Consider the following 26,532-nt stretch of genomic DNA (forward strand, 5'->3'; position numbering starts at 1 on the left):
ATAGCTTGGCCAGTGTTTTGCTTATGAAAGAGTGCACTAGTTTGCAACTGTTAGTCCACAGATGGTCAACTTCTGAGCCTGGCATCCAGACCTCATATTTAGTCTCACAAGTAATTTAGAAAGCATATAGTTAAAACTGATGAGGCACTGAAGTTCAAATAACCTGCGCCTGCTTTTATTTTCTTACCACAGTTTGGGAGTTATCTCAATATGTTGAGCATGGAGTAGAGACAATTTAAGGGAAGAGAAGATTAATGTTACCAAATGATTTTTTTAGAATTTAGCTCTCTAGTGCTTGGCAGTCAGAGTTTGCATGACTGAATTGTACTAGATGTAAACACAGATTAAAGAACAGGCTTTGTGCCCACTGGAGCTATGTAGATCCAACACTGCTGAACTTCTGTAGGTTATACACATGAAAAAGGGGGATTCGCCATCTCCGTTCCTTTAAAATCACAATGGGGGCTCCTTGCAACAGTAAGAGTAAACATGATTAACTTTGCACATAATTGTTGAGCACAATGCTCTTTAGTTGCTTTCTGCTTTTTAGCACTTATGATCTTATCTCAAAGCATTTTCTTTGTCCATGAAAAGTTAAAGGCTCACTTTTTAGTTTTAAGAGAAACTGGCATATTATTTAGACTTTCAGACTAGAATTTTTCAAAATAAACATGAAAGTGATTAAAATACCAGAAGAAACAGTACTGCAGAATATGGAGATAGCTCTGCTGAGGCTTATTTGCTCTTCTGCTAGTGATTGCTGGGAGGAAGACAAAGAAAATGGACAGTGCCACTGTCTGATGAGTACGTTTACACAGGATTTACTTCAAGGACCTTATAACACAGAAAGAAGATTTCAATTAATCACAGACAAAATTTTAAGAAATCAGTAAGTCAGTGAAGTCTTTGGGAATGTCACTGTACATTCACGATTCATGCTCTGCCTTCCTTGCAGAGTTCAAACCATTCTTAATTCATCTTTATATTGCTCTCCTCCCCCTTTTATCAGAGAAATTCCTACATTCTTACATTCATTTCATTTGTCCTTGTATTCCTACTAGTAAGCTCTCACTGTCTGTTGGCCACCAACTCCTTGGCTGTTTTAGCTGGAATAATGCTTCCTGTAATCTGTAATCACCAGTGCCACAGACAAACAGGGTTGCAACAACTTCACTCTTCTTGGGCCTGTGATGCTGATTGCTTGCAACAGGTCTCCTGTAAACACCACCAAACACCCAATTCTCAGCCAATACAAACCACTATAGCTGAATTAGGGTAAGTGTTGATTTATACTAGTTAATTCATACCTGTCCTGAAGTCCTAAACAAAAATCCTCCTGTAAGCAGCTAGAATAACAACAAATTTTTCCTCTGTAGAAGCTTAAAAAAAAAAAAATTCTAGGTTTTATTATAGCTTGTTTGTCATTACTGTCAAAACCTTGGAGCTTTTGTAAGGAGAAGGTAGTTTAACAGAATCAAACACAAGAATATCACAGCCCACAGCAGGGATGAACAATCAGAAATCATCTCTGGTCAGTATTACTGCTAATAACAGACCCATGTCCTAAAGAAATGAAAATAGCTGGCGGCCCGGTAAGAGATAGAGAATGAAGCAGACAGATGGAGAAAGGGAGGAAAAGAGGGGAAAAAAAAAAGGAATATTTGTAAGGGCTTGCGTCAGGAAATGGAGGTAAGGAATTGATCAGCACTGAGATTTTCAGTGAGCTTTTAGCAAACCTGCTACTATCTCACAAGTAGTTAGATAAGGGAAAAAACCCAACCGAAAATAAAACCCCAACTTTGCTTGTTCTACTAACAGTTCAGTGAAAGAGGAGTTGCTGGCACAGCTTTGTTCTCACAAAAGAAGTGAAGATCTGGTTCTGCAACTGTGACCCCAAGAGACAGTTGTCCTCAGAATCAGCACTGCAAGGTCCAGATTAGATGCCTGAAGTGTTAGCCATTACTTCTGAAACACTTGGGAGCTTGGAAAAAATTAAAAAACAAACCCCTAATAAAAATAAATTAAAAGTAACAGACAAAATCTTTACAGGTAGGAGTGTTCGTTACCAATGCTAAAAGTAATGTAAAACTTTAACAGAGAATTCAGTACGTATTCTGCTGTAACCATTACACCGCCTTAGAAATCGGTGTGGTACAGCAGCCATGTAGCATTTCCTCTGCTTTGGGGCAAACAAAGAAAAAGTGTGTATTAGTGCGAAGTTCTGTAAATAATCCTTGAGAAGTGATAAGAAATTAAATAATTCATGCTTTAGTCCATTGTTAAGTATGTAACTCAAGGGCATGCGATGTCATATCACGCATGGCTGCACAGCACGCGAGTTGAAAGAAGCTGCTTGCAATTTATATTTATGGAAAAATAATGTATTACAATGCAAAAAGTTTAGAAAATTATTTTGCTTTGAGACTGCACTCTGAAGTGTGTCTAATTTTCACTATTTTGATGTAGCTCATGATTTAAATAAGGTAACGAACAGATTTTTTTTAAATGTGCGAGCAACCTTAGACAAGAACAAAAAAAGATTTTGTATTGAAGAAAAAAAAATTTAAAATTTCAGGAAAATTTTTTAAGGGTATTTGGGATTGAAGAAAACATTATTTAAAGTGTTTTGATTGTTAATTTGCTCAAGCATTTTAAAAAACAATTATACTATTTTTAAAAAGTAAAGCCTTTCACATTTAAGAAACCAGAGTTTCATTTTGAAAAACGTTAAAAGAGTATTCTTGGACTTTTAAAGAATTACAGTGTGAAACATTTGAGAAAAATGACAAATTCCTAGAACGTTTCACTGCTGCCAAGCAATATTTTCTTTGTAAAACACTGCATGCACAAAACCATCCCTTAGTTCTACTTACAATTATTTGATATTTCCCTTAACATACAGTTTCTGGCATCAATTCATTTTGCTTCTATTGCAACCTCCATTAAAACCTGAACCCAAGCACTCACTTCATACAGCCAAACTTGAAAACATGGTTTACGTGCATTCTAAAAGTTAAAACCTGCTATCAACCAAAAGGCATTCAAAATGCATTATTTTTAGAATTCAGGGGGGGTTTGTTTGGGTTTGGTTTTTTTTTTTTTGTGGTCAGTTGCACGGTATTTGAGAAGTTAAGGCTGACAAATCTGGTACCATAAACACAACAGAAATATAAATCCTCTATTTCCCCAGGCTATAAATAAGAGTTACTGCGTAAATGAATTATACCCTGAAGTTTCTAAGAGAAACAGAAATAAGCATCGCCTTCCTAGAAATTGTGACCTTTGGGAGCATTGGTAGTGATCACTATCGTATCAATAAGTTTCTGTACAGTAAGAACTTTTTCAGGGGAAATAAACTCTATTCAAACCCAAATACCTTTGAACTGAAACAAAGCTAAATTCCAGAGTTAGTTCTTCAATTCATATTTTAATCAAAGAACTCAATGAAATATAGAGAAGTGAAAAACAATTTGTAGGTATATAAATAAAATTTGAAATGTAATCTAACAAGCAATACAAACAAAACAGATCTACAAAATACTTCTTCTCCTATACAGCTGCAAAAGCAATTTTGGTTTTTACCAGAAGAAAATGAAGGAGCTGCTATTTAAGGCAACACCTGCTTATATGTTCAAGTGCAATTTTTCATTTGAATTGTTTCTAGTCACAGCTGATTGTATTCAAGCACACAGAAGTAAATTAAACAGGTGAACAGAAGTAACTCAGCCTCCAAAAATCAGTATGTGCAAATTCTTCTTGTAATTAGTGTTAACTGGGGAAAAAAAAAAAAAAAAGAGGGTTGGCTGAAGGTGATTTTTAAATCAAGGGTCAAGACTATTTGTTGCCCAATGAAAAAACAATCATTATAGGATAATTGTGATCACTTCTATGATGAAGATGACTAAGCCAAAACTCTGAGTAATCTCTGTGAACAGAGCAGCTAAAGAAAACTAGTGTCAATAAATGATCAACACAGCTTTTAATGAGAATGTTAAAAAACAAACAAACAAATTTAAGGCCTTTTGTTTTCTTACCTAAAAGGGACAGTTCTTCTCTGCTGAACAGGTGATTAATGGACCTGTCACTAAAAGATGAAGGCTGCATTTTGGTAAAAGATACATGAAACCAGGCCTGGTCACAGCCTTGGGACTCTTTCCTGCTCCCACACTGCAGGATCCTGCTCACACATATATCAAATAGAAGATGAATCTTCTTCCTGATAAGAATAACCCTAGCTGATCCCAGACTTCATGCAGGAAGAAAAGTGCAAGCAACAGGAAAGATGGAGCAAGACTGAATTTGCCACGGGACAGCTTATGCTGCAAGGAAGGCATCTTCTTCCTCTGCTTCTATGCTGGGAAGCAGCAGGGGTAGCTACAAAGTTCTGGGAAACTCTTCTAATGTGAAAGCTTCTGGATTCAAACTTCTGCCTTAAAGCCCCCTTACTGGACACTATTTTGCCTGTGTGGTGTTATGTGCTTTATAACTCAGGATGTGAAGAACTCTATTGTGCATAACTTTCTTGTTATACAATTACATTATATAAATTTGCACTGCAGTAACACAGAAGTCAAAGTGTTTTACACCATTATTTGAATAACCTGCTCCTTTGCATTTCAGACATACTTGCATTCCCCGTCTGTTAGATTATGACATATTAATCTATTTTTGAATAGAGTATTTCCAGTTGCTTGGTCAAACAAGCATTTTTGACATCTATTGCAAAAACAAATGCACTTACTTTTTAAAATTCTAGTATTTATCTGTTAGATAAGCAACATTTCTTAGATGTCTATAATCTAAATTTTCAATGGGAATAGCAAATTTTATTGCTTTAGTCTCAGAGAGCTTCAACTAATGGGACACCTGTAAATGGAAACCCATCCACAGAACCTTATGCCTAGTGGAGCTAAGGTTGTCCAACGATCCACTACACAGACAAACAGAAAATGCTTTTTTCTCTGTGCTCATAAAAATTCATAGTATATTAAGCAGCTATTCTACAACTGAACTCCAAAAAGAAGCTGCCAAACTGCAAACCATTAATAATCCTAAAGGAAAGTTTCAGAATATTCTTTGCAATGCAAATATGCATGAACTGTAAGCCAATAGTAACTGTCTTCTGGAGTCTGTCCCTTCCTGTTTGTAACTATATCGCATCTGGTTCAATTACAGCAATTGCCTTCATAGAACACCTGTCTGAGAAACAGACCTGGTTCTAATGAGCATTTTGTCTTGGAAAACTTAAATGGGCTGCTCTAGTTTGCTCTTCATTTCATCTCCTCTCCTCCACTACTTTTCGTCTCTCAGCTTAGAGTAACTGCACCGCATAACAAGCTTATGGAGAGAGCTCGCTTGTCTCTCTCTCAGCCACAATTTGTTGACTTCTGTATTGAAGCACACAAGGAAACTCCCCCAGAAGTGCCTAAAAACAATTAGGGTATTGGCTCTATTGGGAGGCCCTGAGGAGTTACAACATATCTTAGCATGAGATCAATTTATGGATACTTAAGTTGTAATGAACCAGAAATTGTAGAGAAAAATAAACAATTTAAAAATCTTTAAGCTTTTGGAGCATGCTTTGAAGTGAGAAAATTTCTGTCCTATTTTCCAAGCAGCAGAGTACTCTATGATTGAAGAACAGGCTTGTTTCTTGAGAAACACTAAAAACTGCTTTAAAATTAAATGATCCCATGTAAAAGCCCAAAAGCAGAACTATATTAAGCTTGGAAACAGCAGGGGACAACCCTCCATCCAGCACAGAACCAATACTCCGTAAGAGCTAGAAAACTCCAGGTAATAGAGATGAAGGACAAAATTTGATCTTTAGACAAGCTGTCAAACAAAATCTCATTAAATCCACAAGCACTGAGAGAGCAGGAGCAGTAGACATCATGGCAGAGGAAGAAATGGTACTAACCACAAGCATCCAGCAAATGCACTGAAGTCAAAAGTTCAACTTTCCCTTACAAATTTGGCTGTGATAATACTGATCATGATGTGTTCAGAAGACTAGTAGCATCACAAATATATTTATGTTTTGGATTTGGCTTTCTGATTTTTTTGATGCAAGTAGCAAATCATGACTGAAGAGATGATGTGCTTAAGAAACATGTACCAGTAGTTTCAAATACCCAAACAAAATTAACCAAGATTAGGAAGTGCTGAAAGGCCCTCAAGTATGGAAGGCAGAAGGAGCGTTATGAAAGCATTTATGCAACTAAGCAATAACCTCGAAAGTCAGAAATCTAAAAGACAGTGACTATGTTCTTTGATATATTTGTCACAACCTTGTGCAAAATACTGTAAAGATGGTGCTATTTAATATAACAGAAACTGAATTCTCACACAGATCTGTTTTATCTGGGAGATTTAGAAGCATTCCTGAGGGGGCTGTGTTGGAAACTGCTAAATAAACAGCCAAAGATGAAAGTCAACTGCTTGTTTCTTCAGACAGTCCCTGCTTCCTAACTTTCCTTGAATAAAAGTTATAAGAAAGTTCTCATCGTTGAAATTTCCACTGGACTAGTTAGAAGAACTGGGCTGTTAGTGGCAAATACGGCTTTAGCTCAAAAGGATTAAACAAAGAAAAATATTAGAAATTGCCCAGATTTCGAGGCAGTCTCCTCAACATGGGTAAATTAAATTTACTGCCTAAACATGAGTTTTGCGCTTGAAGCCATCTCACCCCGAGCTGTGAAGAGCAGAAAAGACGCTGGGCGCTTAGGGAGGCTCCACGGGAGCTGTTTTATTTCCACCCCTCAACTAAAAGTGACCTCGGAGCGGTCCAGCCTGTAGATCCAGGCAGCAGCCAGCCAGCTCCCCGGGAGCAGGGGAGCCTCCTTCCCTCGGCCCCTCTCCGGGGGGAGGCAGCGCTTGGCCCCGGGGGTAGGGATGCAGAAAGCCGCCTCCGAAACTGCGGCTCGGCCCTGCCCTTATGGGGCTCGTACAAAATGGGGGGGCCGCTATCGCCTGAACTGCAGCTGGGGGTGCTGTCAGGGCTGGTGGAACAGATTGGGTCATTTTCTGTCTCTCACCTTTCGCTTTGTTTAAAACATGCCTTTAATTTCCTTTCAAACTGAGTCATCAGTAGTGACTTCTTTTTCCTCCCTGAAGTCATTAGATTATTAATGTGGGAAGAATGCCCAAGACCGATAGGCAGTCATTCCAGGCAGCCTAATTAAATTTAATTTTATTCTGGTTGGACGATGAGCATTGACCAATTTGCTTGCAGTTAGCTCCTGGCCTGTTTCACTCCTTTCAAATGCCTGCTCACTAGCACAGTGAATCTTCCTTTGGCTATTAACGCTACAAGGAAATACCCATTTTGTTTTTGTGAACACCCTGTTCTCACCGGAGTTAAACAACAGCATTGAGGTTGGACCAGCTGACTTGCACTAGAGGTCCAGAAACAGCAGGAAACCCCATGAGATGGTGGTGTAGGCCAACTGGGCAGGCTGCTAGAGACGTGGAGTGACGCCCAACGGGAGCAGCCCTCCGGACTCCTCTCCACAGGGCACAGAAGCAACCTAGAAACGTGTTGCAAAGTGGGCTACGCTTTCCTTAACTGCGGGACATTTCTCCTTTCTACTCACCAAGGTACTGTAAATGACAAACAAGTTGCATCTTCTCTTCCCCAAAATATTGTCCTGATCACAGACTAATATTAATTCTATAAAACAGCACGGAACACAAGGCAATAAGGAGCCGATTTGAATAATCTCCTACTGAGAACAGCATAACACTGGAAGAAGCAGCACACCTTTGATTTGCAGAAATAGTCCCCAAACTCTTTGAATCCAGTTCTTTCTTGCTATTTATTGCCTAATTTACACCTGTATTAGCACAGAAGCCAGCAGAGTCAGATTAGAGAAAGTGAGAGAAGAACAGGAGTTTTATGACCTTGTTTTCCATTAGAGAACCCTCTAAGGAGAGCATACAAGTAAGTACCCACAGGAGAGGAAAGCTGTAGGATCCCCTACTTTTGTTCAGAAAGAGCACTCACTAGAGAAGACTAAAATGCTTGGCTTTATACAGTGCCCTTAAGCATTATTACTTATTATCATTTATGTGATTACAAGCTGTGTTCACAGCAATAAACTAAGGCTAAGCTTGGGTAGTATTAATAGCCCAACTAATTACACTACTATAAAAGGTTTATGGGTGGTATAAATTTCAGTATTATTACTACCATGCCATGACACTGGCTTTGTCTAAAGGAAGGCGTTACAAAGCCAACCTCCATGTGCTCTGTTTTCGCTCTAATTCGTAAACAATTAGTGAAGACAATAGGATATAGGAACATTCCCACCTGGCTGTAGGGCCAACTTAAGTCATGTCTAATCCTGCAGCTACAGTAGGAAAGCATTATCACTCTGGATTCCTGTTTGAAGATGGAAAAGACCAGAAGGTTTTTTTCTCATTTCTACGGTCATTTAAAATTCCAGCGGCGTTCCTTCAGCTGTGCCCAACCTTGTCAGACATCAAGAGCAATCTGAGATATTCAACTGGAAAATTAAAAACTCTCTAATCTTCTACTTTGTGAATTTGTTCTTACTAATAGAGAGACATGACCCTACCATTATCTAGACTCGGAAATGGCAGAAGATCTCTTTAGGCAGGATACACACCAGCTTAATGATATTGCTTTGTGGAATGCTTCACAGGTTCTAGGTCATATTACAGATAAATTGAGAAATCTCAGAATGATGCTATTAGCTCTTTGAGTAAAAGAAGGCAGGAGAAGGCAAAATATTATGGAAGTGAACCTCGAAGTGTATATGTGGTATAAGAAAGAAGGATCTGAATTTGTTGAATGTTTTTCTACCGCTTTCTATACCAAAACAGAGCTGTAAAAAATGGATAGTTGCTATTTCATTCAATAGGGGAAGCAGTCTTCCAACAAGCTAGGTATACTTGCCAGTGGGGCATTTGAACCAAGCGGAAAGTGTAAAATGGAAACACAGGAGTGCCTCTTGATCAGGTGGCTTTTCTTCCATGTTACCACGGCAATTGAGCTTTCTAATATGATGGATTTAACAAGGCAACTGGGAACAGCAGGGAAGGAGGGGCTGCTCACTTACTGGAGTCAGAAGACGAAAGGCAGTCTGCCAAGGCCAGACAGAAAAATATTGATGGTGATCATCCAGAATCAGGAAATGAGGATTCATCTGTTACTGGAAGGAACACATTGCCACATACTGCTGCTGAGTGGGAGGGCGAGATGGTAAAGTCATTACAGCTGGTTTTAGAAATGAACGACTGGACCCATTGCTGGGGCATCGAGCCACTAAAGACTGAAAGGGAGCTTTTAAATTGGATTGGAAGTGCATGTCATCCAGCGCATAGCTGCATCCACATTACCCTTTGCAAGACTAAGGCTGCAAGACCTGAAGGGGCTTCTGATACCAGATTCCAGCTGGAGTGCTGGGCAACCCATAGCAGTCATGTGGGAAAACATGACTACTTCAGTATGTTCCTAAGAGTTTGTTCTACAAGATAACCATCAAAAGTGGCAAATAGCACCTTGTCCTCCTCATAGGCTGTACTTGATGCCAGTAGGCTTTCTTCCTTTAACAAGTGGAGGGAGCGGAGAGCCACCGTAACAGTGCGTAAGGAGGCTGTGTGCTTTTGGTGGCATGGGACTCCTCTGCGCTCAGTGAAGGCTGTACAGTCTGTTATACTTCTAAAAGCTGGGATCAGTGGGCAAACTGTTATGCATTGAGCATAATACTAGCAGCACTGTTCACGATAATCTTTCCTCTGGTTTGTCACTACTTTCTCTTGCTCTGGCTAAGAAAAGCACAGGCAAATGTTGCCTCTTCTTAAGAGCCGCAAACTTCTGAATCTATCCCTCAGGCATGTACTGCTCTCAGCACAGCCAACCACAAACATTCAAAAATTTCTTTCAAGGAGATATCTCATTCAAAATTTGAGAGCGAGCTTTGAGAATCACACTATGCTGAACACACTAAACTTGAGATTAAAAATAAAAAGAATTTGAGATTCCATGTTTGAACACTTTTCTTTGCAACTGTGTAAGAAACATAGTTCTCGTAAAACTCAGCGGAGATATTCTTAGTTGACAAAACTAAATGAGGGTTTTAAAGAAAAAAACAGAGATATATTAACATGAATCCCTTTAAACTACAAAAGTGTTCTATAAAAGTTGGCAGCACTATTCTGCACAAAGCACAATCTTTGGCAGTTCGCTTCACTACCTCTGATGATTTTCCTTCCTGTCCACAGCAGAGAAACAAGAATAAGATTATACTTTAAACAACTTCTTCAGTGTTATACACTGAATCAAAGCTAGAAATAGAATTTTGACACTTTAAATGTGTTGTGTAATATATTTGAACATATGGGGTCTAAAACAAAATAGCTTTTAAAGGTACTCAGCTACCACAGTAATGGATGGATGGACAGATAGATAATCTGTGTGCTTTTGATGTGATTTACTGCCTTCCAGGAACCTCTGCTCTCCAGCATTGAAACTACAAATTCCCTAAGACTCTGTGCTTGACTAAATTCTAACCACAAGGGGCATACCTTTCAAATACAACTTCATTGGTTTTATTTCCATGGCAGCAGCTATGAAAAGGTTATCCTGCTCAGACTAACTGCACCGATTTCATTTGTGATGAAATGTTTAATCATCAAATCTCTATAAGTTACTATTTATATTTACTATAATTCAAAAAGATAGATGCAAATTTGTCTGTGTTACTAGAGCACATAGCTCAAAAGCTGATCAGAATCTTCTGCACTAATAAAATGCCTGACTTCAAAATAGTCTGTTTTCTCAGAATTCATCTGTATGAAAAATTCTCATTACAGCTTAAACATAAATCAAATCCTTGTGAAATTTCATTCAACTTCTGCCTGTATTTTAGATATAGATGTAATCCATTATTGATGTAGTGAAAATGCAGCTCTGTAGCAGAGAAACACCTCATAAAATGCAGGTTCTTTTCCTTTTTCTCTTGCTCTATACTACATACTTCTCTATACTATGATTCTTTCAGACAAAAGCCCTCAGAAATGACCTCAGAATTCAGTCTTACTGTATCATCTCTTTTGATAACAGCATGCCTTGTACAACCTGCTATTGCTGCTCTGATGTTCATTTCATTTCTCCTCCTAAAAATAGTAAATAAGTTGCATCCATATGAAACTGTATTAGAATAAAATTTGTTCCTGACATGTTAATATGGAGCAGGTGGAAAAGAAGCTATCGCCTTACTCAGAATCAAATGCATCATTTGAGGATAGTTTCAAAGATGTGATCAATTGAGAAGCATTTTCCATCTATAGGCAATATTTGGAATAAATTCCAAAATGCTTATAGGATAAGGCAGAGAAGCAGAGAGTGGAGCTTAACGCTACCGAAAGGACTCAGTAAAAAAGAAAATCAGACCATCAGAAACCAGAAGAGAAACAAAGCTTTGGATGGCACTGATAGTAGGGACAAGCAACATAAAAATAATTTTGGTATGACAGGGAAAAATGGAATCAGCAGGGAATTCCTCTGATCACAGATGCAACACAAGGCGCTCAAATTAAGTAGAGGATGAGAACTGCTGTTCGCCAGGCATGCTGACTCACTCAGCTTTCTGCAAGCCTACATCAGTGTTTTGGTCTCAGCTCCCACTGCTCATTACAGCTTTGTTTTCTTGATTTACATGTCTGTCTGTCTGTTCAGGCAAACCCTTCACAGATTTCTTTGTATGCGATCTCCAAAATTGCCCAGAAGGCTACATGAAGATCGTATTGTATTTACGTTCTGAACTTAAAATAGTAAATCACTTTCTGCTGTACTTTGCTTTCTGCCCAGTCCATCCAAATCCTAAACGTAAATTCCATGTTCAAACTCATGGCCATCTCTATTTCAGCCTTAATTTCATTCTGTCTTTTCAACTGCAACTGGACAAGATCGAAAGACAATTTTTCTCTGTACAATTGTTCTCTGAGGGAGCCAAACAGTTAGAAAGGGGTGCCATCAACTCTTGTCCTTAAACTGAGCTACTGCCAAAAAAACCCCAGAGATTTGCAGTTTGGATAGGGATGGTCTGCTTTGTAATAATATAAAAACCAAACCTGACTGTCCAAACAGCCAGCCACCATGTAACCATCTGGAGCCTGTGCCATCAGCAAATTCAGACATCCAGAGTGTATGGTACCACAGCCTGTGCCTGGTTGTTGGGTCTGACAGAGGCAAATCACAGACACATCACAGAATGAGATTTCTACTTCCACATGCTGGAACCAAAATCCTTTCTGTTCCTCTCGGCCATTTCACCGCTGGAAAGAGTGGCAGTTCACAGCATGTACAAGAGATGATCACTGAGCAGTGTCGCTTTGTGACTGGTGCCATTCTGAGTTGGGAAAACCAAGATCAGTTCTCCACAAAATGTCCTCGAGGAACTACTCCACTGAAGTGCTCCTCTCTGCAGTCCCTTTCCGCAGCAGTTCCCCCAGAGGGTCCTTTTCTCAACCATAACAGCAAAAACAGAGTTCCAGCAGTGATATTTCAGTGATATCCTCTTCGCAGTGACATACAGCTAATTGAGTATCACTCTCCCATGCTGGGAACACTTGATGACTAGAGGGGAAGAATGACCTAGGCAGGTCTTGGGAGGGACTTGGACAGTACTGGTGGAAACACTCCTGTGTTTTCTTTACTCAGCAGAAAATGCTGACCACAATCTGTGGGATGCCTGTTTTGTGACTGTACAACTCAGCCACAGGTGCCTGCCACACACCTATCAGCCTCGTGCTTAGGGCACAGCGAATGACCCAATACAACAAAAAAAATCCGCTTGTTAAGGATGCTCCTGTGGTGCAGGGGCAGTTTCCAGAGCAAACGTGCGTTTCCTGAGCTTTCCCACCTTGCTGATGTCTGCCAACTTGCTGATGTTTGCCATATTTTCGCCATATTTTCCTTACCTACTAGATGGTACCCTCCTTTGAGAGGAAGCACTGTTTGTTCTTAGCCAAAGATTTACAGAAACATAAATCGCCCAATCGAACCCCTTGCAAGATAATTTCTTGTATCTATGTATTATCTCTAGAAAGTATGTTTCTAATACTAGTTCTTAGAACTGGTTGGTGATTGCTGATGCGGTGGTTCAATTGGGTCGCACGATGTTTGCTGCAAGTTTAACTTAGGAGGTCTTTTTACTTTTTATGATCATATACTTTTCACTAGGCGATATAATTTTGGAAGAAAGTGAAAAAACCCTTTCTCACAATCCTTTAAAGCTCTGAAATACTTATTATCAGTGTATCTATTAAAAAGCTTACTGCTTTGAAGTTAGCAATGTTAATAGGTAATAAAAATAATGTGTAATGAAGAAATTAGTTTACTAAATTCCTTGAAAGGGAATGGTTTATTCCTGAAAGCCACTCTGCAGCTAAACTCTTGATATGGGATATGATTTTCAGCTGAAAATCACTATCAATAATTTGCTCAAAACTCTTCACTAAAGACATAAATTTTGGCTCCTACGACTAATTAGTTCCAACCTAACAAATATGAAGCTTTGTCTGTGAGACTGCAAAAGGCAATGACAAACATCAGTGCTATTGATCCTGTCATCTGCTACTTCTTAATTCTACAGCTCTTTAGAACTGCCAATAACTTCTCTCACAATACCCCGGTTTTCATGAAAAATTCTGCTTCTTTTCAGTATTGCTTATATCTATAACCAATAATCTGTCAAGCCCATTAAATACTATTCAGTACACAACAGATTAAATTCATAAAACATATTAAACAGAGCTCAAGAAAGTACAAAATAAAAGCAAGAGTGGCAGATATTAATACTATGACAGATTTTTTTTTTTTTTTAAGAAATATACTCAAGCAGATTATCACTCAATATTGTCATTAACAGAAGATAGACTGTTCCAGGATTAGTGGAAATTATGGAAATAAGCACAAGCCTCATCAAACGCATGAGAAGAAATGCCTCTCCAATGAATATGACAGAGACAGCTGACAATGAATTTCCATTTTTATTCCACTGTTCAAAATATTAAGAAATAAGGAGATGACATTTCGTCACATTACTGACAAAATATGAAATATATTAACAAGGACTAAAACCCTGAGTCTTTTGTAAAAATTGAGAAGGAAAGTTGATAGAACCTGACAATTTGCACTAAGCAGCTTCCAATTAGGAATGAGTTGCTGCTGTACTATCAGGTGGGTATGTAACAGAAATTGAAGGCAATTGTGAAACTTTTAGGAAGAAACATCCTGTTTAAATTTGAAAGATGTGATTTTCTTTCTTGTGTCAGTTGGCTTTTGTTTATTAGATTGTTTAACTTAGAAATTTAGGTGCATGCACTTATAAATGTCTTTTTAAATGCTTGTGTACATTTGCTTAGAAATCATTATTGATGCAAAGCTGTGCTTTTCTATAGAAGTTTGTTGACACAGCACCTCTACATTTTAGACCCCCCTCCTTTTTCCATGGAGAGGGCTATCACTGTCTTTACTGCTTGACAAATGAAACGAGCATCTTGCTTTTAAATCAAGATTGTTTTTACATCTAGATGATTTTAAAGAAGAATTAATCAGCTGTAAAGATGGTATGTCTTTATGCAGCTTTAGGCATGGATACAATCCTTATAGACAGAGACACTGAAACAACCTATGTATGAAATGAGTCAGCCCTGCTAGAAATGTGTCTATCGTCAGGGCATACTAATGGTGCAATTCTTTCACAGACCCTCTAGGAGTTCCTTGCAATCATGCATTTCTGTTAATGGAAATGCAAACATATACAGCAAGAAGTAGTTGTGTGTACATGTCCAAACTTCTGTGTTGCCTTGTATCTTACGTTTATCTCAATGGGCTGCATTATGAAAAGCTCTTGGTGAGTGTCATCTTTATTTTGAAAAAGGATTCTATTCAGCAGTCATTATATCATTGGAGAATATACTATCGTAAATACTGTCATTTGTCTTCTTAAAGACAAGCTGTTCTGAGATACGACTTGAATTCTCTCACCTTGAAACAACACCACATTTTTTTCTGCAGTGTGCCATATCCTTTAAAGAAAAAAGAACCCTACTTTCTTTTTTATCAGTTTTATTTTGCTCCATACTTCAGAGAAATATTCTTCTGATAAAGACAGCCTATTTTATATTTTCTAAGCAAATAACAACAGAAGAAACAAACACATTCAAAATCCTTACTAAATTAAAAGTGACTGAATTCCCACATTTCTAATGCCCCATTCACCAAAGAAAAAGCAGGTGGTTTTGAGCATGCAGATCTCAGACTATCACACAGTGCAGATCCACAAGCATTCCCAAGTATTATTATCCATGCAAATCAGTGTTACAGCTGCAGTGTGGGGAGAAAAGTTGAGAAAAGTTTTAGAGTCTTGCTTCTGCTCAGTAACTTCCAGTGATTATTAATTTCCCTATACATCCTCAGTAGGGCACTTTCCCACAGAGAGAGGCAGAGTCTGACGTAGGAGGAGGAAAACACCAGTGGGAAGAGGAACATGTCACTTGGGACACGACAGTGATGTATACCAACCACATTATCATCTAAACAGGAACTAAAATACCAGGGCATACACTTGTTGGTACAATGTGCTTCTCCCTTGACATGATTTCTCCACCTTGCCCACCTGACATGCTGTGGCTCCTCACATACCAGCATTCAGGAGTGCACTGGGGCAGGACCATTTCCAGCCTCTGCTTAAAAATATGTTGCACACTCAGACTTCTGTCTGTGCAGCTGCCTCTGTAACTTCATCTCCTGCCAGCCTGCTGCCCCCTCAGCTAGCTGGTTTTCTTAGAAAGCACTCGATCCAGTGATTTCAACCCAGTGACTGCTGGCTGCCGGGCTCAATGGCCAAGTCCATTCAGACCTTTTATCTCCAGGGACCAGTTCCCAACAAGCATTTCTACAACACCAGGTTTGGCTCAGTGATGAGGGCATCAGAAATTCACTGGAGTCCTTCAAATGTTCCTGCTGCTCTTTTCAGCTTTGGAATACAGTCTTAACACAGAAGTCTTAACACAAGACATCTTTTGTCTTAACACAAAATTTAACCCACGGTTTCAGCATGCTGTTACAAAAGACTCCATAGGATCGTTCATCAGTGTCCATGCATTCAGGAATTCACCTCAGGGCATGCTTGGGAAGAGGTCACTGGCAACTTGGTTCACATGGAAAGCATGGTTATGGGCAACCTTCTGTCCCCTTTATGGCATTTCATCTCTTTGAACTGATGTAAAAGCTGTGAGTGGACATGAGATGTTCTGGTTACACCATGGCCTGTTTCCTATCATACACCTGTCCAAGTAAGCATGAAGCCTAGCTCAGGAACACCTGAAGTTCACTGGGATCTTGAGATGATAAGCAATACAAAATAATACTAAAAATAAATTCTACTGATAATACATAGGGGGTTTTGGATACGTGTATATATATGTGTGCATGTGTATATATATGTATGTGTGCATGGAAAACCTCTTAGGATCCCTCCATGAGGGCAAACCACTACAGGTCCTTTAAAATGGAGCCAAACCTCTTACGTGCCAAACATAGGAAATAAGGGCCCTAACTAGTTGTTCCTCTTGTACGCCAAGCAGCTGAAATCTTAATAGGACACTCAAGAACACGTTCAAACAAAAGATTTCAAATAGCAATGAAAACAAACAGCAGATATCATAATTTATGGTCATGAACATGCAACTCCTTCACTCCTTCATCACTGCTCCAAATCAGTGCAGATCCATTTCATTAAAGCAGTGACAGTCCACCTCTACCCTGGGGTATTAAAACCTCCTTTAGAATTAAACAAAACAAAACCAAGTATCAGATCGCAGACAGATAATCAGAGGAGCATGGACAAATTATATTGCGTAAATATTCTAGTAGCTGCACAGAAGCAAGTTCATGAATATTCAACTCAGAAAAGGTACAGATGCATAATTTTCCTTTGAAACCTCATTTGCTATGTTTCTGTAACTGTTACAAAAATATCCCTGTGAATTGACTGTCACTGTCAGATAACTGAAAACTAACAGATAAGTGCTCCTCTGAGACATGCACATGGTCTCTCCCTCCTCTGTGTATTTGGAGCGCTCACTACTTCTGTCAGCAAAGCTCCCACCTTCCCTCAAAGACTCCTCCTCCCATCAGGGAAATGTGTGCAAGAAATGGAGGAGGCTGCTAAACGGCATATATTATCCTTCTCCTTTTCTCTTTAATGCTAAATCAGGAAAGATAAGGTAGGGAGAGGTTCTAACAGGTCTGGTTGCTAATGACCCTGAGCTGCTCTATTCAGTAGCGACCTGGGTTTAAAGCATCCTCAGGGTTTGTGAAGCAAAGTTGCAGCCAAAGGGAGACCTAAGCCAAAAGGTGAGTCCCCAGGTCCCTGAATTCTGAGCATCTTCCAGAAGTGACTCGGTGCTTCTGCCTGGGCTCGGTGGCTTATGAGCAGAAGGGAGAGCGTACAGCACAACTGCAGCTTTTACATTGAGTCCTAAATGTGTAAACAATTTTTCAGATGAAGCTGCAATTATTATTATAGCACTGTCACCCAGAAATGCAACAGGAGTTCCAAGTAACCATATGCCTATGGCGAACAGCTCAGCCAAATATAAAGGAAAAAACATGCTTACAAAATGGTGGAAAAACATAGGATATTTGTATATTTTTTGCCTGAAAGATGTATTTAGTTATTACAACTATTATATGGATTACCCTGGTAATAATGGAGATGATGGAAGAGGAAATTACTGCTTGTGTTAAATCTTGGTTGAAAATAGAGCTTTTTCCCACTAGCATAACTTTTTATTCCCTTGATTCATGTTGTCTCATATTGCTTATTTTAGAAAAGGCAGTTTAGTTAGATTAAGTTTTATAGCTGTGGCTGTGAGTTACCTGAAGCATCACATATGCCCTTTGCTCTTTCCAGTGCCATCTTGTTAACAGAAGCTAATGAAATCAGAAAAAAAAATTGGAGAGGTGGACTATTTCCCATGTAAGAGAAATATACTGCACGTCCAAAACTTCAGAAAGGATGTGATCTTCATAGGGACTTTGCTGCCAGTCTTGTGTACAGTTTACAACTGGGCTCTGCAAAACGGGATGCTGCTGAGTCTTTGATTTAATGAAAACTTAGGAAGGCAATCCAATTCACTGCAGGGACCGCTTTCTTCTTTCATTATGATTCTTTTTTAATGAGAAAGACGATCGCACGGATAAACTCTATTCCTCTGAATTTTTACACTAATTACATACAAAGCACCATTCTGGCAGAGCGGGACTTATCTCCTTCAGGCAATACAGTTATCATCTTGTAACCACACTTCAAATCTCCCGTATGAACGCTGGAGCTACGTGTGCTGAATGTGGATCCTGCTACCCTGGCTAGCTGCTTGAATTGGTGAATGTTTAAATATTCAGTAAATCACAGGCAAATACTGATACTGCATGAAGTAGCAGAGACAACCCTTGCATTCTGCTTACAGCTGTAGGATCAAGGGTACACTATTGTATCAGAACCATTAACTTTCCTCATTGTGGTGGGAAGGGATGGTTGGTTTTGTAAACAGCACTTGAGGTGTTTATGTATTAAGAAGAAGAGCCAGACACATATACTACCACTACAAAGGACAGTTATCCCTTAATTCTACAGAAAATCAACTGTTTGTGATTCAGCTCACACCCTTGAGAGACAATTTATTATTTGACATACTGTAAGGCAATCTAGGCTAGATAGGGAGCTGCTTTACCCTCAAATAAAATTACTGAGAACCACATTCACCCCTGCACAGTACTCTGATACTGTGGACCAAATTTCAAAGCTTGGTAAGTGCTCGCTGCCATGGTATCTGAGCACTTCCAGGACCGTACCATGCAATGCCTGGCTTCCACATGCTCAGAAGCCTTGATTCTTTTACCTACAACATCTGTGCCCCTATCTGAATCTGTGGTACAAATACAAACACAGGTAATGGCAGCTGCAGAGATGGGGATGCAAATCAAGCAGCAAGATGCACGAGTGTTCAAACTGCACTTCCTCAGAGCTTCCTCGAGCCTGCCCACTCATCATTCTAGTGACGAGGTTTATCTTCTCAAACAGGTACTCACAGACTTGTGTTCAGACTAGCACTGTGTTTCAAAGGCTGGCATGGCTCCTGGAAAAATGTGCATGGAGGGAGCTTCACAGGCTCAGCAACAAAATCTAAATCCTGATCCAAACATAAATGCAAATATGTGGCAGAGTTGCCCCAAGTCTCAGATTTAGGTGCTGGAACCACCAAGAAAAGCATCACAGTATAAAATGCCACACTGTGATAATTTTTTTGTTGTTGTTTCTGCTAAATTCCACTAGCTACCTGTGATGCTGCAGCTGTGAGCTGAATAACTGCATTGCCTCCCATTTTATTGCATCTGTGGATTCTATTTATGGACTTACTGGCACGGAATGGCCACATCTGGCTAAATGTTCCTAAACTGTATGTACATTTACCTCCAGGGTAAAACTGCCTTATTCTCAAGTAGTATATTCAGTATAGACATTGCCTCACAGCGATGATGCAGCATCTTGATGCAAACATGGTCCATCACCCAGGACTTCAGCCAGCCTAAAGCTTGGCATCCCTTTTACGCTCACTGCACTTAGTGCCTGTAAGGTTTGCTCTCATAAAATATGCACCAGTCTTTGAACCATGGTGCAAATCTGAATGCTGCTTCTAGAAGAAACTGGTTGAGGGCATAAACCTGGCAGCCAGAAACACGACCAGGTCTGAACTTCCCGAACTGAGAGTGACCTGAGCATCTGTGTGTTGAACTGTCTGATTTGAATCCTCCAGGGACTTCGTTGCAAGGAGAGGTACCCCTCGTTCACATGCAACCTTAGTACAAATTCTCCTCTCTGTGCGGACAAGACCTCCCATTTCTTCATTTAGGTCAAGAGGATGGTAAGAGATCTCCCTTTCTTTTTGTCCTCCTGTCTGCATCAGCAGGCATAGGAAAAATGAGGTGCTCCTGTCCTTTTGCTTGATGCCCTCTTGCAGCTTCTTTTGTCTTTGATGGCACAAAGGATACTTCTTTGAGCAGCAGAGCTATTTTGAAAGCAACTTAGTAAAACCAGAGGCATCTCTGGACTGAATGAGGTGCATCAGGGATCATGAGATACTACTACAGAGAATGCTACAGCATGAATGCTTGATTAGGCCTGGCCTTTATTGCTCTGGGGTCATCATGAGTGTATTAGTGTTTGCATCATTAAACCATGACACACAGTGTTCCTGCTTAACTGCTGCCACCTGCACCCTAAAGGAACAGTATTTTCCAATTTTCACTTTGTATGTGCTGTGGGATGTACATGATTTATTCCAATGATACGAAGCAAGAGGATAGACTGTGCCGCTTTGGCCAGGATTAACAGAAGGACACGTATTTTGTAACACGGGACATGTGATGTGGGTTCGGACAGCAGGTGCCTAACTTAACAATCAGGAGCACAGAACTGAGAAATAAAAACACTAGAAAGAAAGGGCTGAGGTTGCTTTTGTGCCTTTACCGGCCAACACATTTTCACTACATTTGGGGCCAGGATTCCTCTCTGTCAGTGTTTATTCATACCTTGCTAAACAGCTGGCAAAGCAAAATACACCTGATGAAAATGAAGACTGACTTAAGCCCTGAGATGCCTGGTCCCTTGTGTGGGTGGAAAGGAACAGTAGGGCCAAAGCAGAAAGCGTCTGTCTGCTGGCTAGTGTGACAAGGACAGCTGACAATGAAAAACCCTGAGGACTGAAAAAAACACCCAACCTCTCCACTAGGAACAGCAAAACAAAACAGAGCAAAGGACAGAAAGGTCAAGTCTATTGGTTTTAACCCTGCATTTGTATCACCAACATGGTCTGTTTTTTACCCTGCCTTCCTACCAGCTATGTGGAATAAGTCATACTCTATTGAAATTGCATCTGCTTCTGTATTATGGCTAAGAATGTGAGAAGACTTCATTGGACTGGGAAGGGAAATTCTGTGGGTTTGGGAGACTATCATAAAGAATAGGATCCCAAAGTCCTGTATGGAAACTATACATACAGGAAAAGTTTAACACTTCACTGAACTGTAACCATCTATGGAGTAAAATAAAGGTTCATGCAGTAGAGAGAGCAGCAGCATTCAGCATTTTAGAGCAGAAAATTTTTAAAACTCAGTTGAAAGTAGAGGGAAAATTCAAACACAAACACAAACACAATGACTATATAAATGGGACTGAACAAGAATCTGGCTCTAGTCCTACTGGTTTTTTCTAGCTAGCTTGCTGTGGTGTCCATGATGTGATAGGCAAATCCCGAACGCGTCACACGTCATAATTCTTGCTCCTGTGAGCATGCTATCCAAAACAGAAAATTGCACATTACAAAAAAGATCCCCGCAATTTGAAGTGCCTGTAAATAGCCAGCATTCTAGTTTCATTCCTCCTAAAGTACAGAATTCCCTCTGAATATGAAAAGGGCTTTTCAAAGCCCAGACAAAAGGACTGTGTGGCTGACCATTTTCATAATAAACATATCCCACAGAGTTTGGCATCCCTAATTAGAAGCCCAGAGTAATTAGGAGAAAGTGCACTGCAGATTGCAAAGCGCAGCACGGCAGGGAGACTCTGCAGTGCTGCCGTAAGAATACCAAAGACCTGAAAGATCATTATTTTTCAGTGGTCCCAAGCCATGCTCGCCGACATATTTCATTTTTACAACCCAGGGTTAGCCTGGCCCCTTGCAGCGGGACGGCCAGGAGGAGCTGGGCCAGCTTGACATGCCTTCCCCCCGCGCTTCAAGGGGAGTGCTGCTACTTTTTGCGACGTGCCATGCGTTTTCAGGCCAGCGTGTGGGCTGGGTCGTCGCCTTGAGGGACCAAGGACCACTTGTGTCGCAGGCAGAGGACCATAAAGCTGCTTGGCTGTAGCTTGCGCAGGTTTTGTTCGGCACTGGAGGGATAACCGAGCTCTTTGTTCTACAACAGAGGCATGACCATACTTCGGAAGCTGAACGATGATGAAATGCCTCTGTTCTAATCAAAATCACTCCCTGTCATCCTCGGCGAACACAAAGTCCTGTATTTCTGAAGGCTTCTCATTGAAAGTGCTGATGGGATCGACGCCTTTCCAGAAGACATTTCATCTCAATGGTACAACACATATTGCCCAAAGTATATTATATCTAATATAGTTTGATCAGCTTATATCATGTACTCTCTTTGTTTTCCAGGCATGTCATTATGGGCAGTCGACAAGAAAAAGTTGTTAATATTGAAGAAATTCTGGTAGATCTACCTAAGTTAAGTGCATAATACTAGCTTTGTGTTAATATAACATTGCTAGTGGAATGAGATTGAGTAAAAAAAGAGACATTTACCCTTTCTATCATTCAATAAATAGCTGACAAGCACGGCAGCAAAACAGAGCAACTCCTATATTGTGCTCTACTTTCCTTCAGTTAGCCTGTTTCAGTCAATTTGGGGGAAGTAGGAAGGATTGTGGGGAGGAGGGTAGGTTCATGTATCTAAATGGAGATACGTATTTGAATAACAGATAAATCAGGAATTTACATGTGACTGAGACACTAATGTCATAAACCAATTCTAGATAGAAATGCATAAAAAATGATATTCCAGTAACAGGACTGCAATCCTTCATAGTCTCACAGGACTCTCTAGCTGACTCGGGGGCACAGATCACATCTGATGATATGTCAAATCTAAGACATTACAGTTACTCTAGGGAAAACCGTATTTCCATTGACATATGCTAAAACCTCATCACTTAGCCTAGAAGCAGAATTCATCCACACATACACAGATTCATAAAAACTTTTCTGAACTAGCAAATTATTGCCAGCCCTCAGTAATGGTGGGCTGAAAATACTCGGTAACTTGTTGCACGAAAATTAAAGGAACAGCTTGCAATGTGGAGCCCTGCTCGCTGTGCCCTTAAGGCTTCATGGTTCCCTTCTGTTCAAAAGACATCTTTACTGCTCCCACATTTCTTGTTTTCCAGAATAACAAAAAGTAGCAGTTTCATATTTTTTCTTTTTTTAATGATGTCTAGTAGATGTGTTGTTTTCATTTGTAGCATATGTGAGGTGGCTTTTAGAAGTAATTTATTTTTGGTGGCAAGCTGCTGATGCTTGCACCCATGTTGACTGTTAGTAATTAACACCTTCTGGTCCACTATGGACAATTTCCCACTTACTGCTTTTTAAGGTGTTAAAACTAATCTCCACCAGCTTGATGTCCCATAACTCCATTTCACGGAGAGAAGGCTTTTCTTCCTGATAGCCAAGGCTTTTCCTTTCCTCAATTAATAATAACACACAACCCAAAGGAGTATCTGGAAGTGTCCTGACAAGATTCTGTTAAGCAGAATCCTCTGCCGACGGGGTTACTGAGCTGAGATAATACGTGTTAAAACCTTCTTCTCAGCTCAGAGGTGTTACCACGGACAAATACAGGTTTTGGCTGTGAACACAACAGGCATGAGAGGAAGTTACCTCAAGAGAAAGAACTGAGGAAGTCCTTATTACCTATTAAATTTTTGGCATATGAGCCAGATAAAACATAATGACAGTCATTGCCTCATAATGCTGCATTAGTGACATCAATTTTATAGCATTGTTCTCATACAAAGAAAACTGCTAAAGTATTCTATTCGGACCTCAGCAGTGGTGCATTAATGACCATTGGACTGGAAGCTCTAGTGGATACGTATTTGTGGGTAAGTGGCTACTGGCATCTATGCATGCCTGAGCATGTGCATTCCCAACCGTGAAGAGCCTCTGCACTCACCTCTTCAGGGAAATAATATGTTCAACTTAAATTTACATACAACAACAAAAAAATTAGAATTAGCATTAAAATATGCAGAATAAAAGAGAGACTTTTCTAGACACATTTAACAGAAACTTTAGAGTTCAACTGGCAGAAAAGGGGGTTGGATTTTGCATCAGAAAAATCCCAGTTTGGCCAAATTCTTTCCCTTTTCATGACCACTACCTGAGCAGTATCCACGTTTTAAGGCTCATATGAAAATCTCACCAGAACAGATCTCCTTTAACACTTCTGTCACTGCTTATTTCTGGTCATGAGCACAAAATTGCAATAATGATGAAAAGCCTTGCTCACATGGACTTCACTGCTTAAAACTGTTGAGTCCACTTTTACTGCCTTCAAACCGGTTCCCCATCTAGAGCAACAGGACAAGCTTTTCCTTCTTTTTTTTTTTTTTTTCTTTTTTTAACATGGGAATGAAACTTAAAAGTAGTCAGAGATTCTGGCACCTGCAGGACTTGTGCATCTCCTATACTGTCTGATCATGTGTGGATTCATTGCAAGGTGGTAGTCCTAATTTTTGCACTCAATAAAGGGCTGTGATAAAATTCTTTTGGAAGAAACCATCTTGATCCACAATATAAAAAGTAGTGGAAGCTGCTGGTGTCTATGGACTAACTTTAGCTGCTGGAAGCTGGGGATTCACTGCAGAAGGATTTAGTCAGAAGAGCTCAGGAATCAGGAGGTTTAATCATCTGCTAATGATGATTTTCAGAGACTAGTGCAAATTCTACCTTTTCAGTTTCACTCAGGAAGTTTATACAGGGTGAGAAGATGAACAGTGAGGGAAGGCTAAGCCAAAGGGCATCCACAGTAAATCAAAATTTGGAAGAAGCCTCTAAAGAAAGAGGAGTTCCTTATGTCCCAGGAAATTATAGTTTTCAGTCCTACAGTGAGTTAAGGGTGGTTTTGGCCACCTCAAGTGATGCCTCCTTAGCCAGTACATTTCTGCAAAAACACCAGAGATTAAGAAAGCAAGCAAAGAAAAAGACAAAGGGATGCAGTTATTTTTGACTACCAGCCAACTTATGATGGTTTGATTTCTGAAGGGGAAAGAGGGTAATTTAAAGAATCTTAAATCTTGCATACAGAGTAGGAGAACCACACTTGGAAAAAAAGCCTTCTGATGTTCCCAGCACTCAGAACAGAATCATCCCATATAAAATTAATATCATTATTATGTGATTTCTATCTGTTAACGAAGCCAAACGATTAGAGCTGCTAGAAAAACTGCCTTAGTGGAACAAACACAGATAATGAATTTGAATAAATACACAAGCAAAAGACAATGTCAGGCTCAATCACTTGGCAATATTAAATGCCGAATAAATGAGTTGGCTGTGTAGTGCTATATCATCCAGCAGGAATGTTATGCTGAGTGCCTGGATCATTGCTTTCATCGCTTCTGTAGCCAATTTTGTTCTGGATTTTTTTGGACAAAACTGTCTTTCTTTTTTTGACAGCTCCTTTTCCAGACTATTCCACTGGTACCCTTTATGTTGTGCTCTGGTTGTTCGTATGGTCCATATTCAACCGCAGGCCTGTTCAAACACATTCCCCAATCCTCCTCACTTGTCCAGAAAGTATTTTTCACATATTCCTAACACTTTCCTCATTTGCTTCCCAAATCTATCTCACTGGCACAGCAGATAGCTCTGACAAACTCTCTTTAGCCCACAACTATATTTTTGAACAGAAAACTATTTACAAAAATAAAGTACAGTTTTAATACATATTTTTATTTGTGTAAAACAGAGCACTTGATAGCATTTTTGAAATGTCGATATATACCAGGTGTCAAATGTTATTCTAAATAAACCCCTGTAATGCACAGCAGTATGCTGGCCCATATATCCTCTTACAAGGTAGCATTTTCAAAAAAGTAAAATCTATTTAAAAGTCATAGAGACTTGGCTTCCACAGTATCTAAATCAGTCCCAAGAAGGACATTTCTGGGACAGAACTTGTGAACATCTAGGCAATCCTACACTCAGAAGAATTATTTTTAAACACAGTTCTCCAGAAAGATGCTACTAATACAAGTTTTAAACCTTTTGCAAAGCAAAGCACGTGGTGATGTTTCCCCCTACACAAACTGAAATACCAAGACAGCGTAACACTGCCTGAGCAATCTCTCCTTATATAAGAGCTGACATTTCCTCCGCAGATTGGCCTTCATCGCTTCTGAAAAATGTCAATGGAGACCAAGGTTTATAAAACTTAAGTTGTAATACATTTAAGCGCTTTGTGCTGGAGCACAGCAGTATATTTTTGACTGTTCATTTTTTGCATGGAAATGAAGTCCTTGCTGTTTTGGAACACTTTATAGTATTGTACTACAAGACCATACTGTGAGTGAAGAACTTAAGCTTCAGGGTTGTTCCCAAATCATTAAAAGATGTAACATCAAAGAACAAACCAAATATATTTGTTCCTGTAAGAAAATGTGAACCTCTCAGTATGCTGATAAATGTACCACAGCTTAATACATTTTGTAGTTCTTTTTCTCCATAGAGCCCTTCCCTCCTTATGTCAGGAGAGCCAAGTCAGGAAAGCACATGATATTTTTGCTCTTTTATTTTGCTTCTAATCCACGTGTTCTGTGAAGGTGAATAAATAAAACGACTACAAAAAAAGAGTGGGTAAGA

At 39.7% G+C, this 26,532-nt stretch overlaps 1 protein-coding gene across 1 annotated transcript in view; it reads right to left on the reverse strand.

The window, feature by feature from the left end:
• SLC35F1 (solute carrier family 35 member F1) overlaps positions 1-26,532 on the reverse strand; it is a 256,649-nt gene that overhangs the window by 80,533 nt on the left and 149,584 nt on the right. The gene's annotated exons all lie outside the window — the stretch shown is intronic.

Source organism: Harpia harpyja, chromosome 3 (assembly GCF_026419915.1).
Source record: "Harpia harpyja isolate bHarHar1 chromosome 3, bHarHar1 primary haplotype, whole genome shotgun sequence".
Classification (NCBI taxonomy): domain Eukaryota; kingdom Metazoa; phylum Chordata; class Aves; order Accipitriformes; family Accipitridae; genus Harpia; species Harpia harpyja.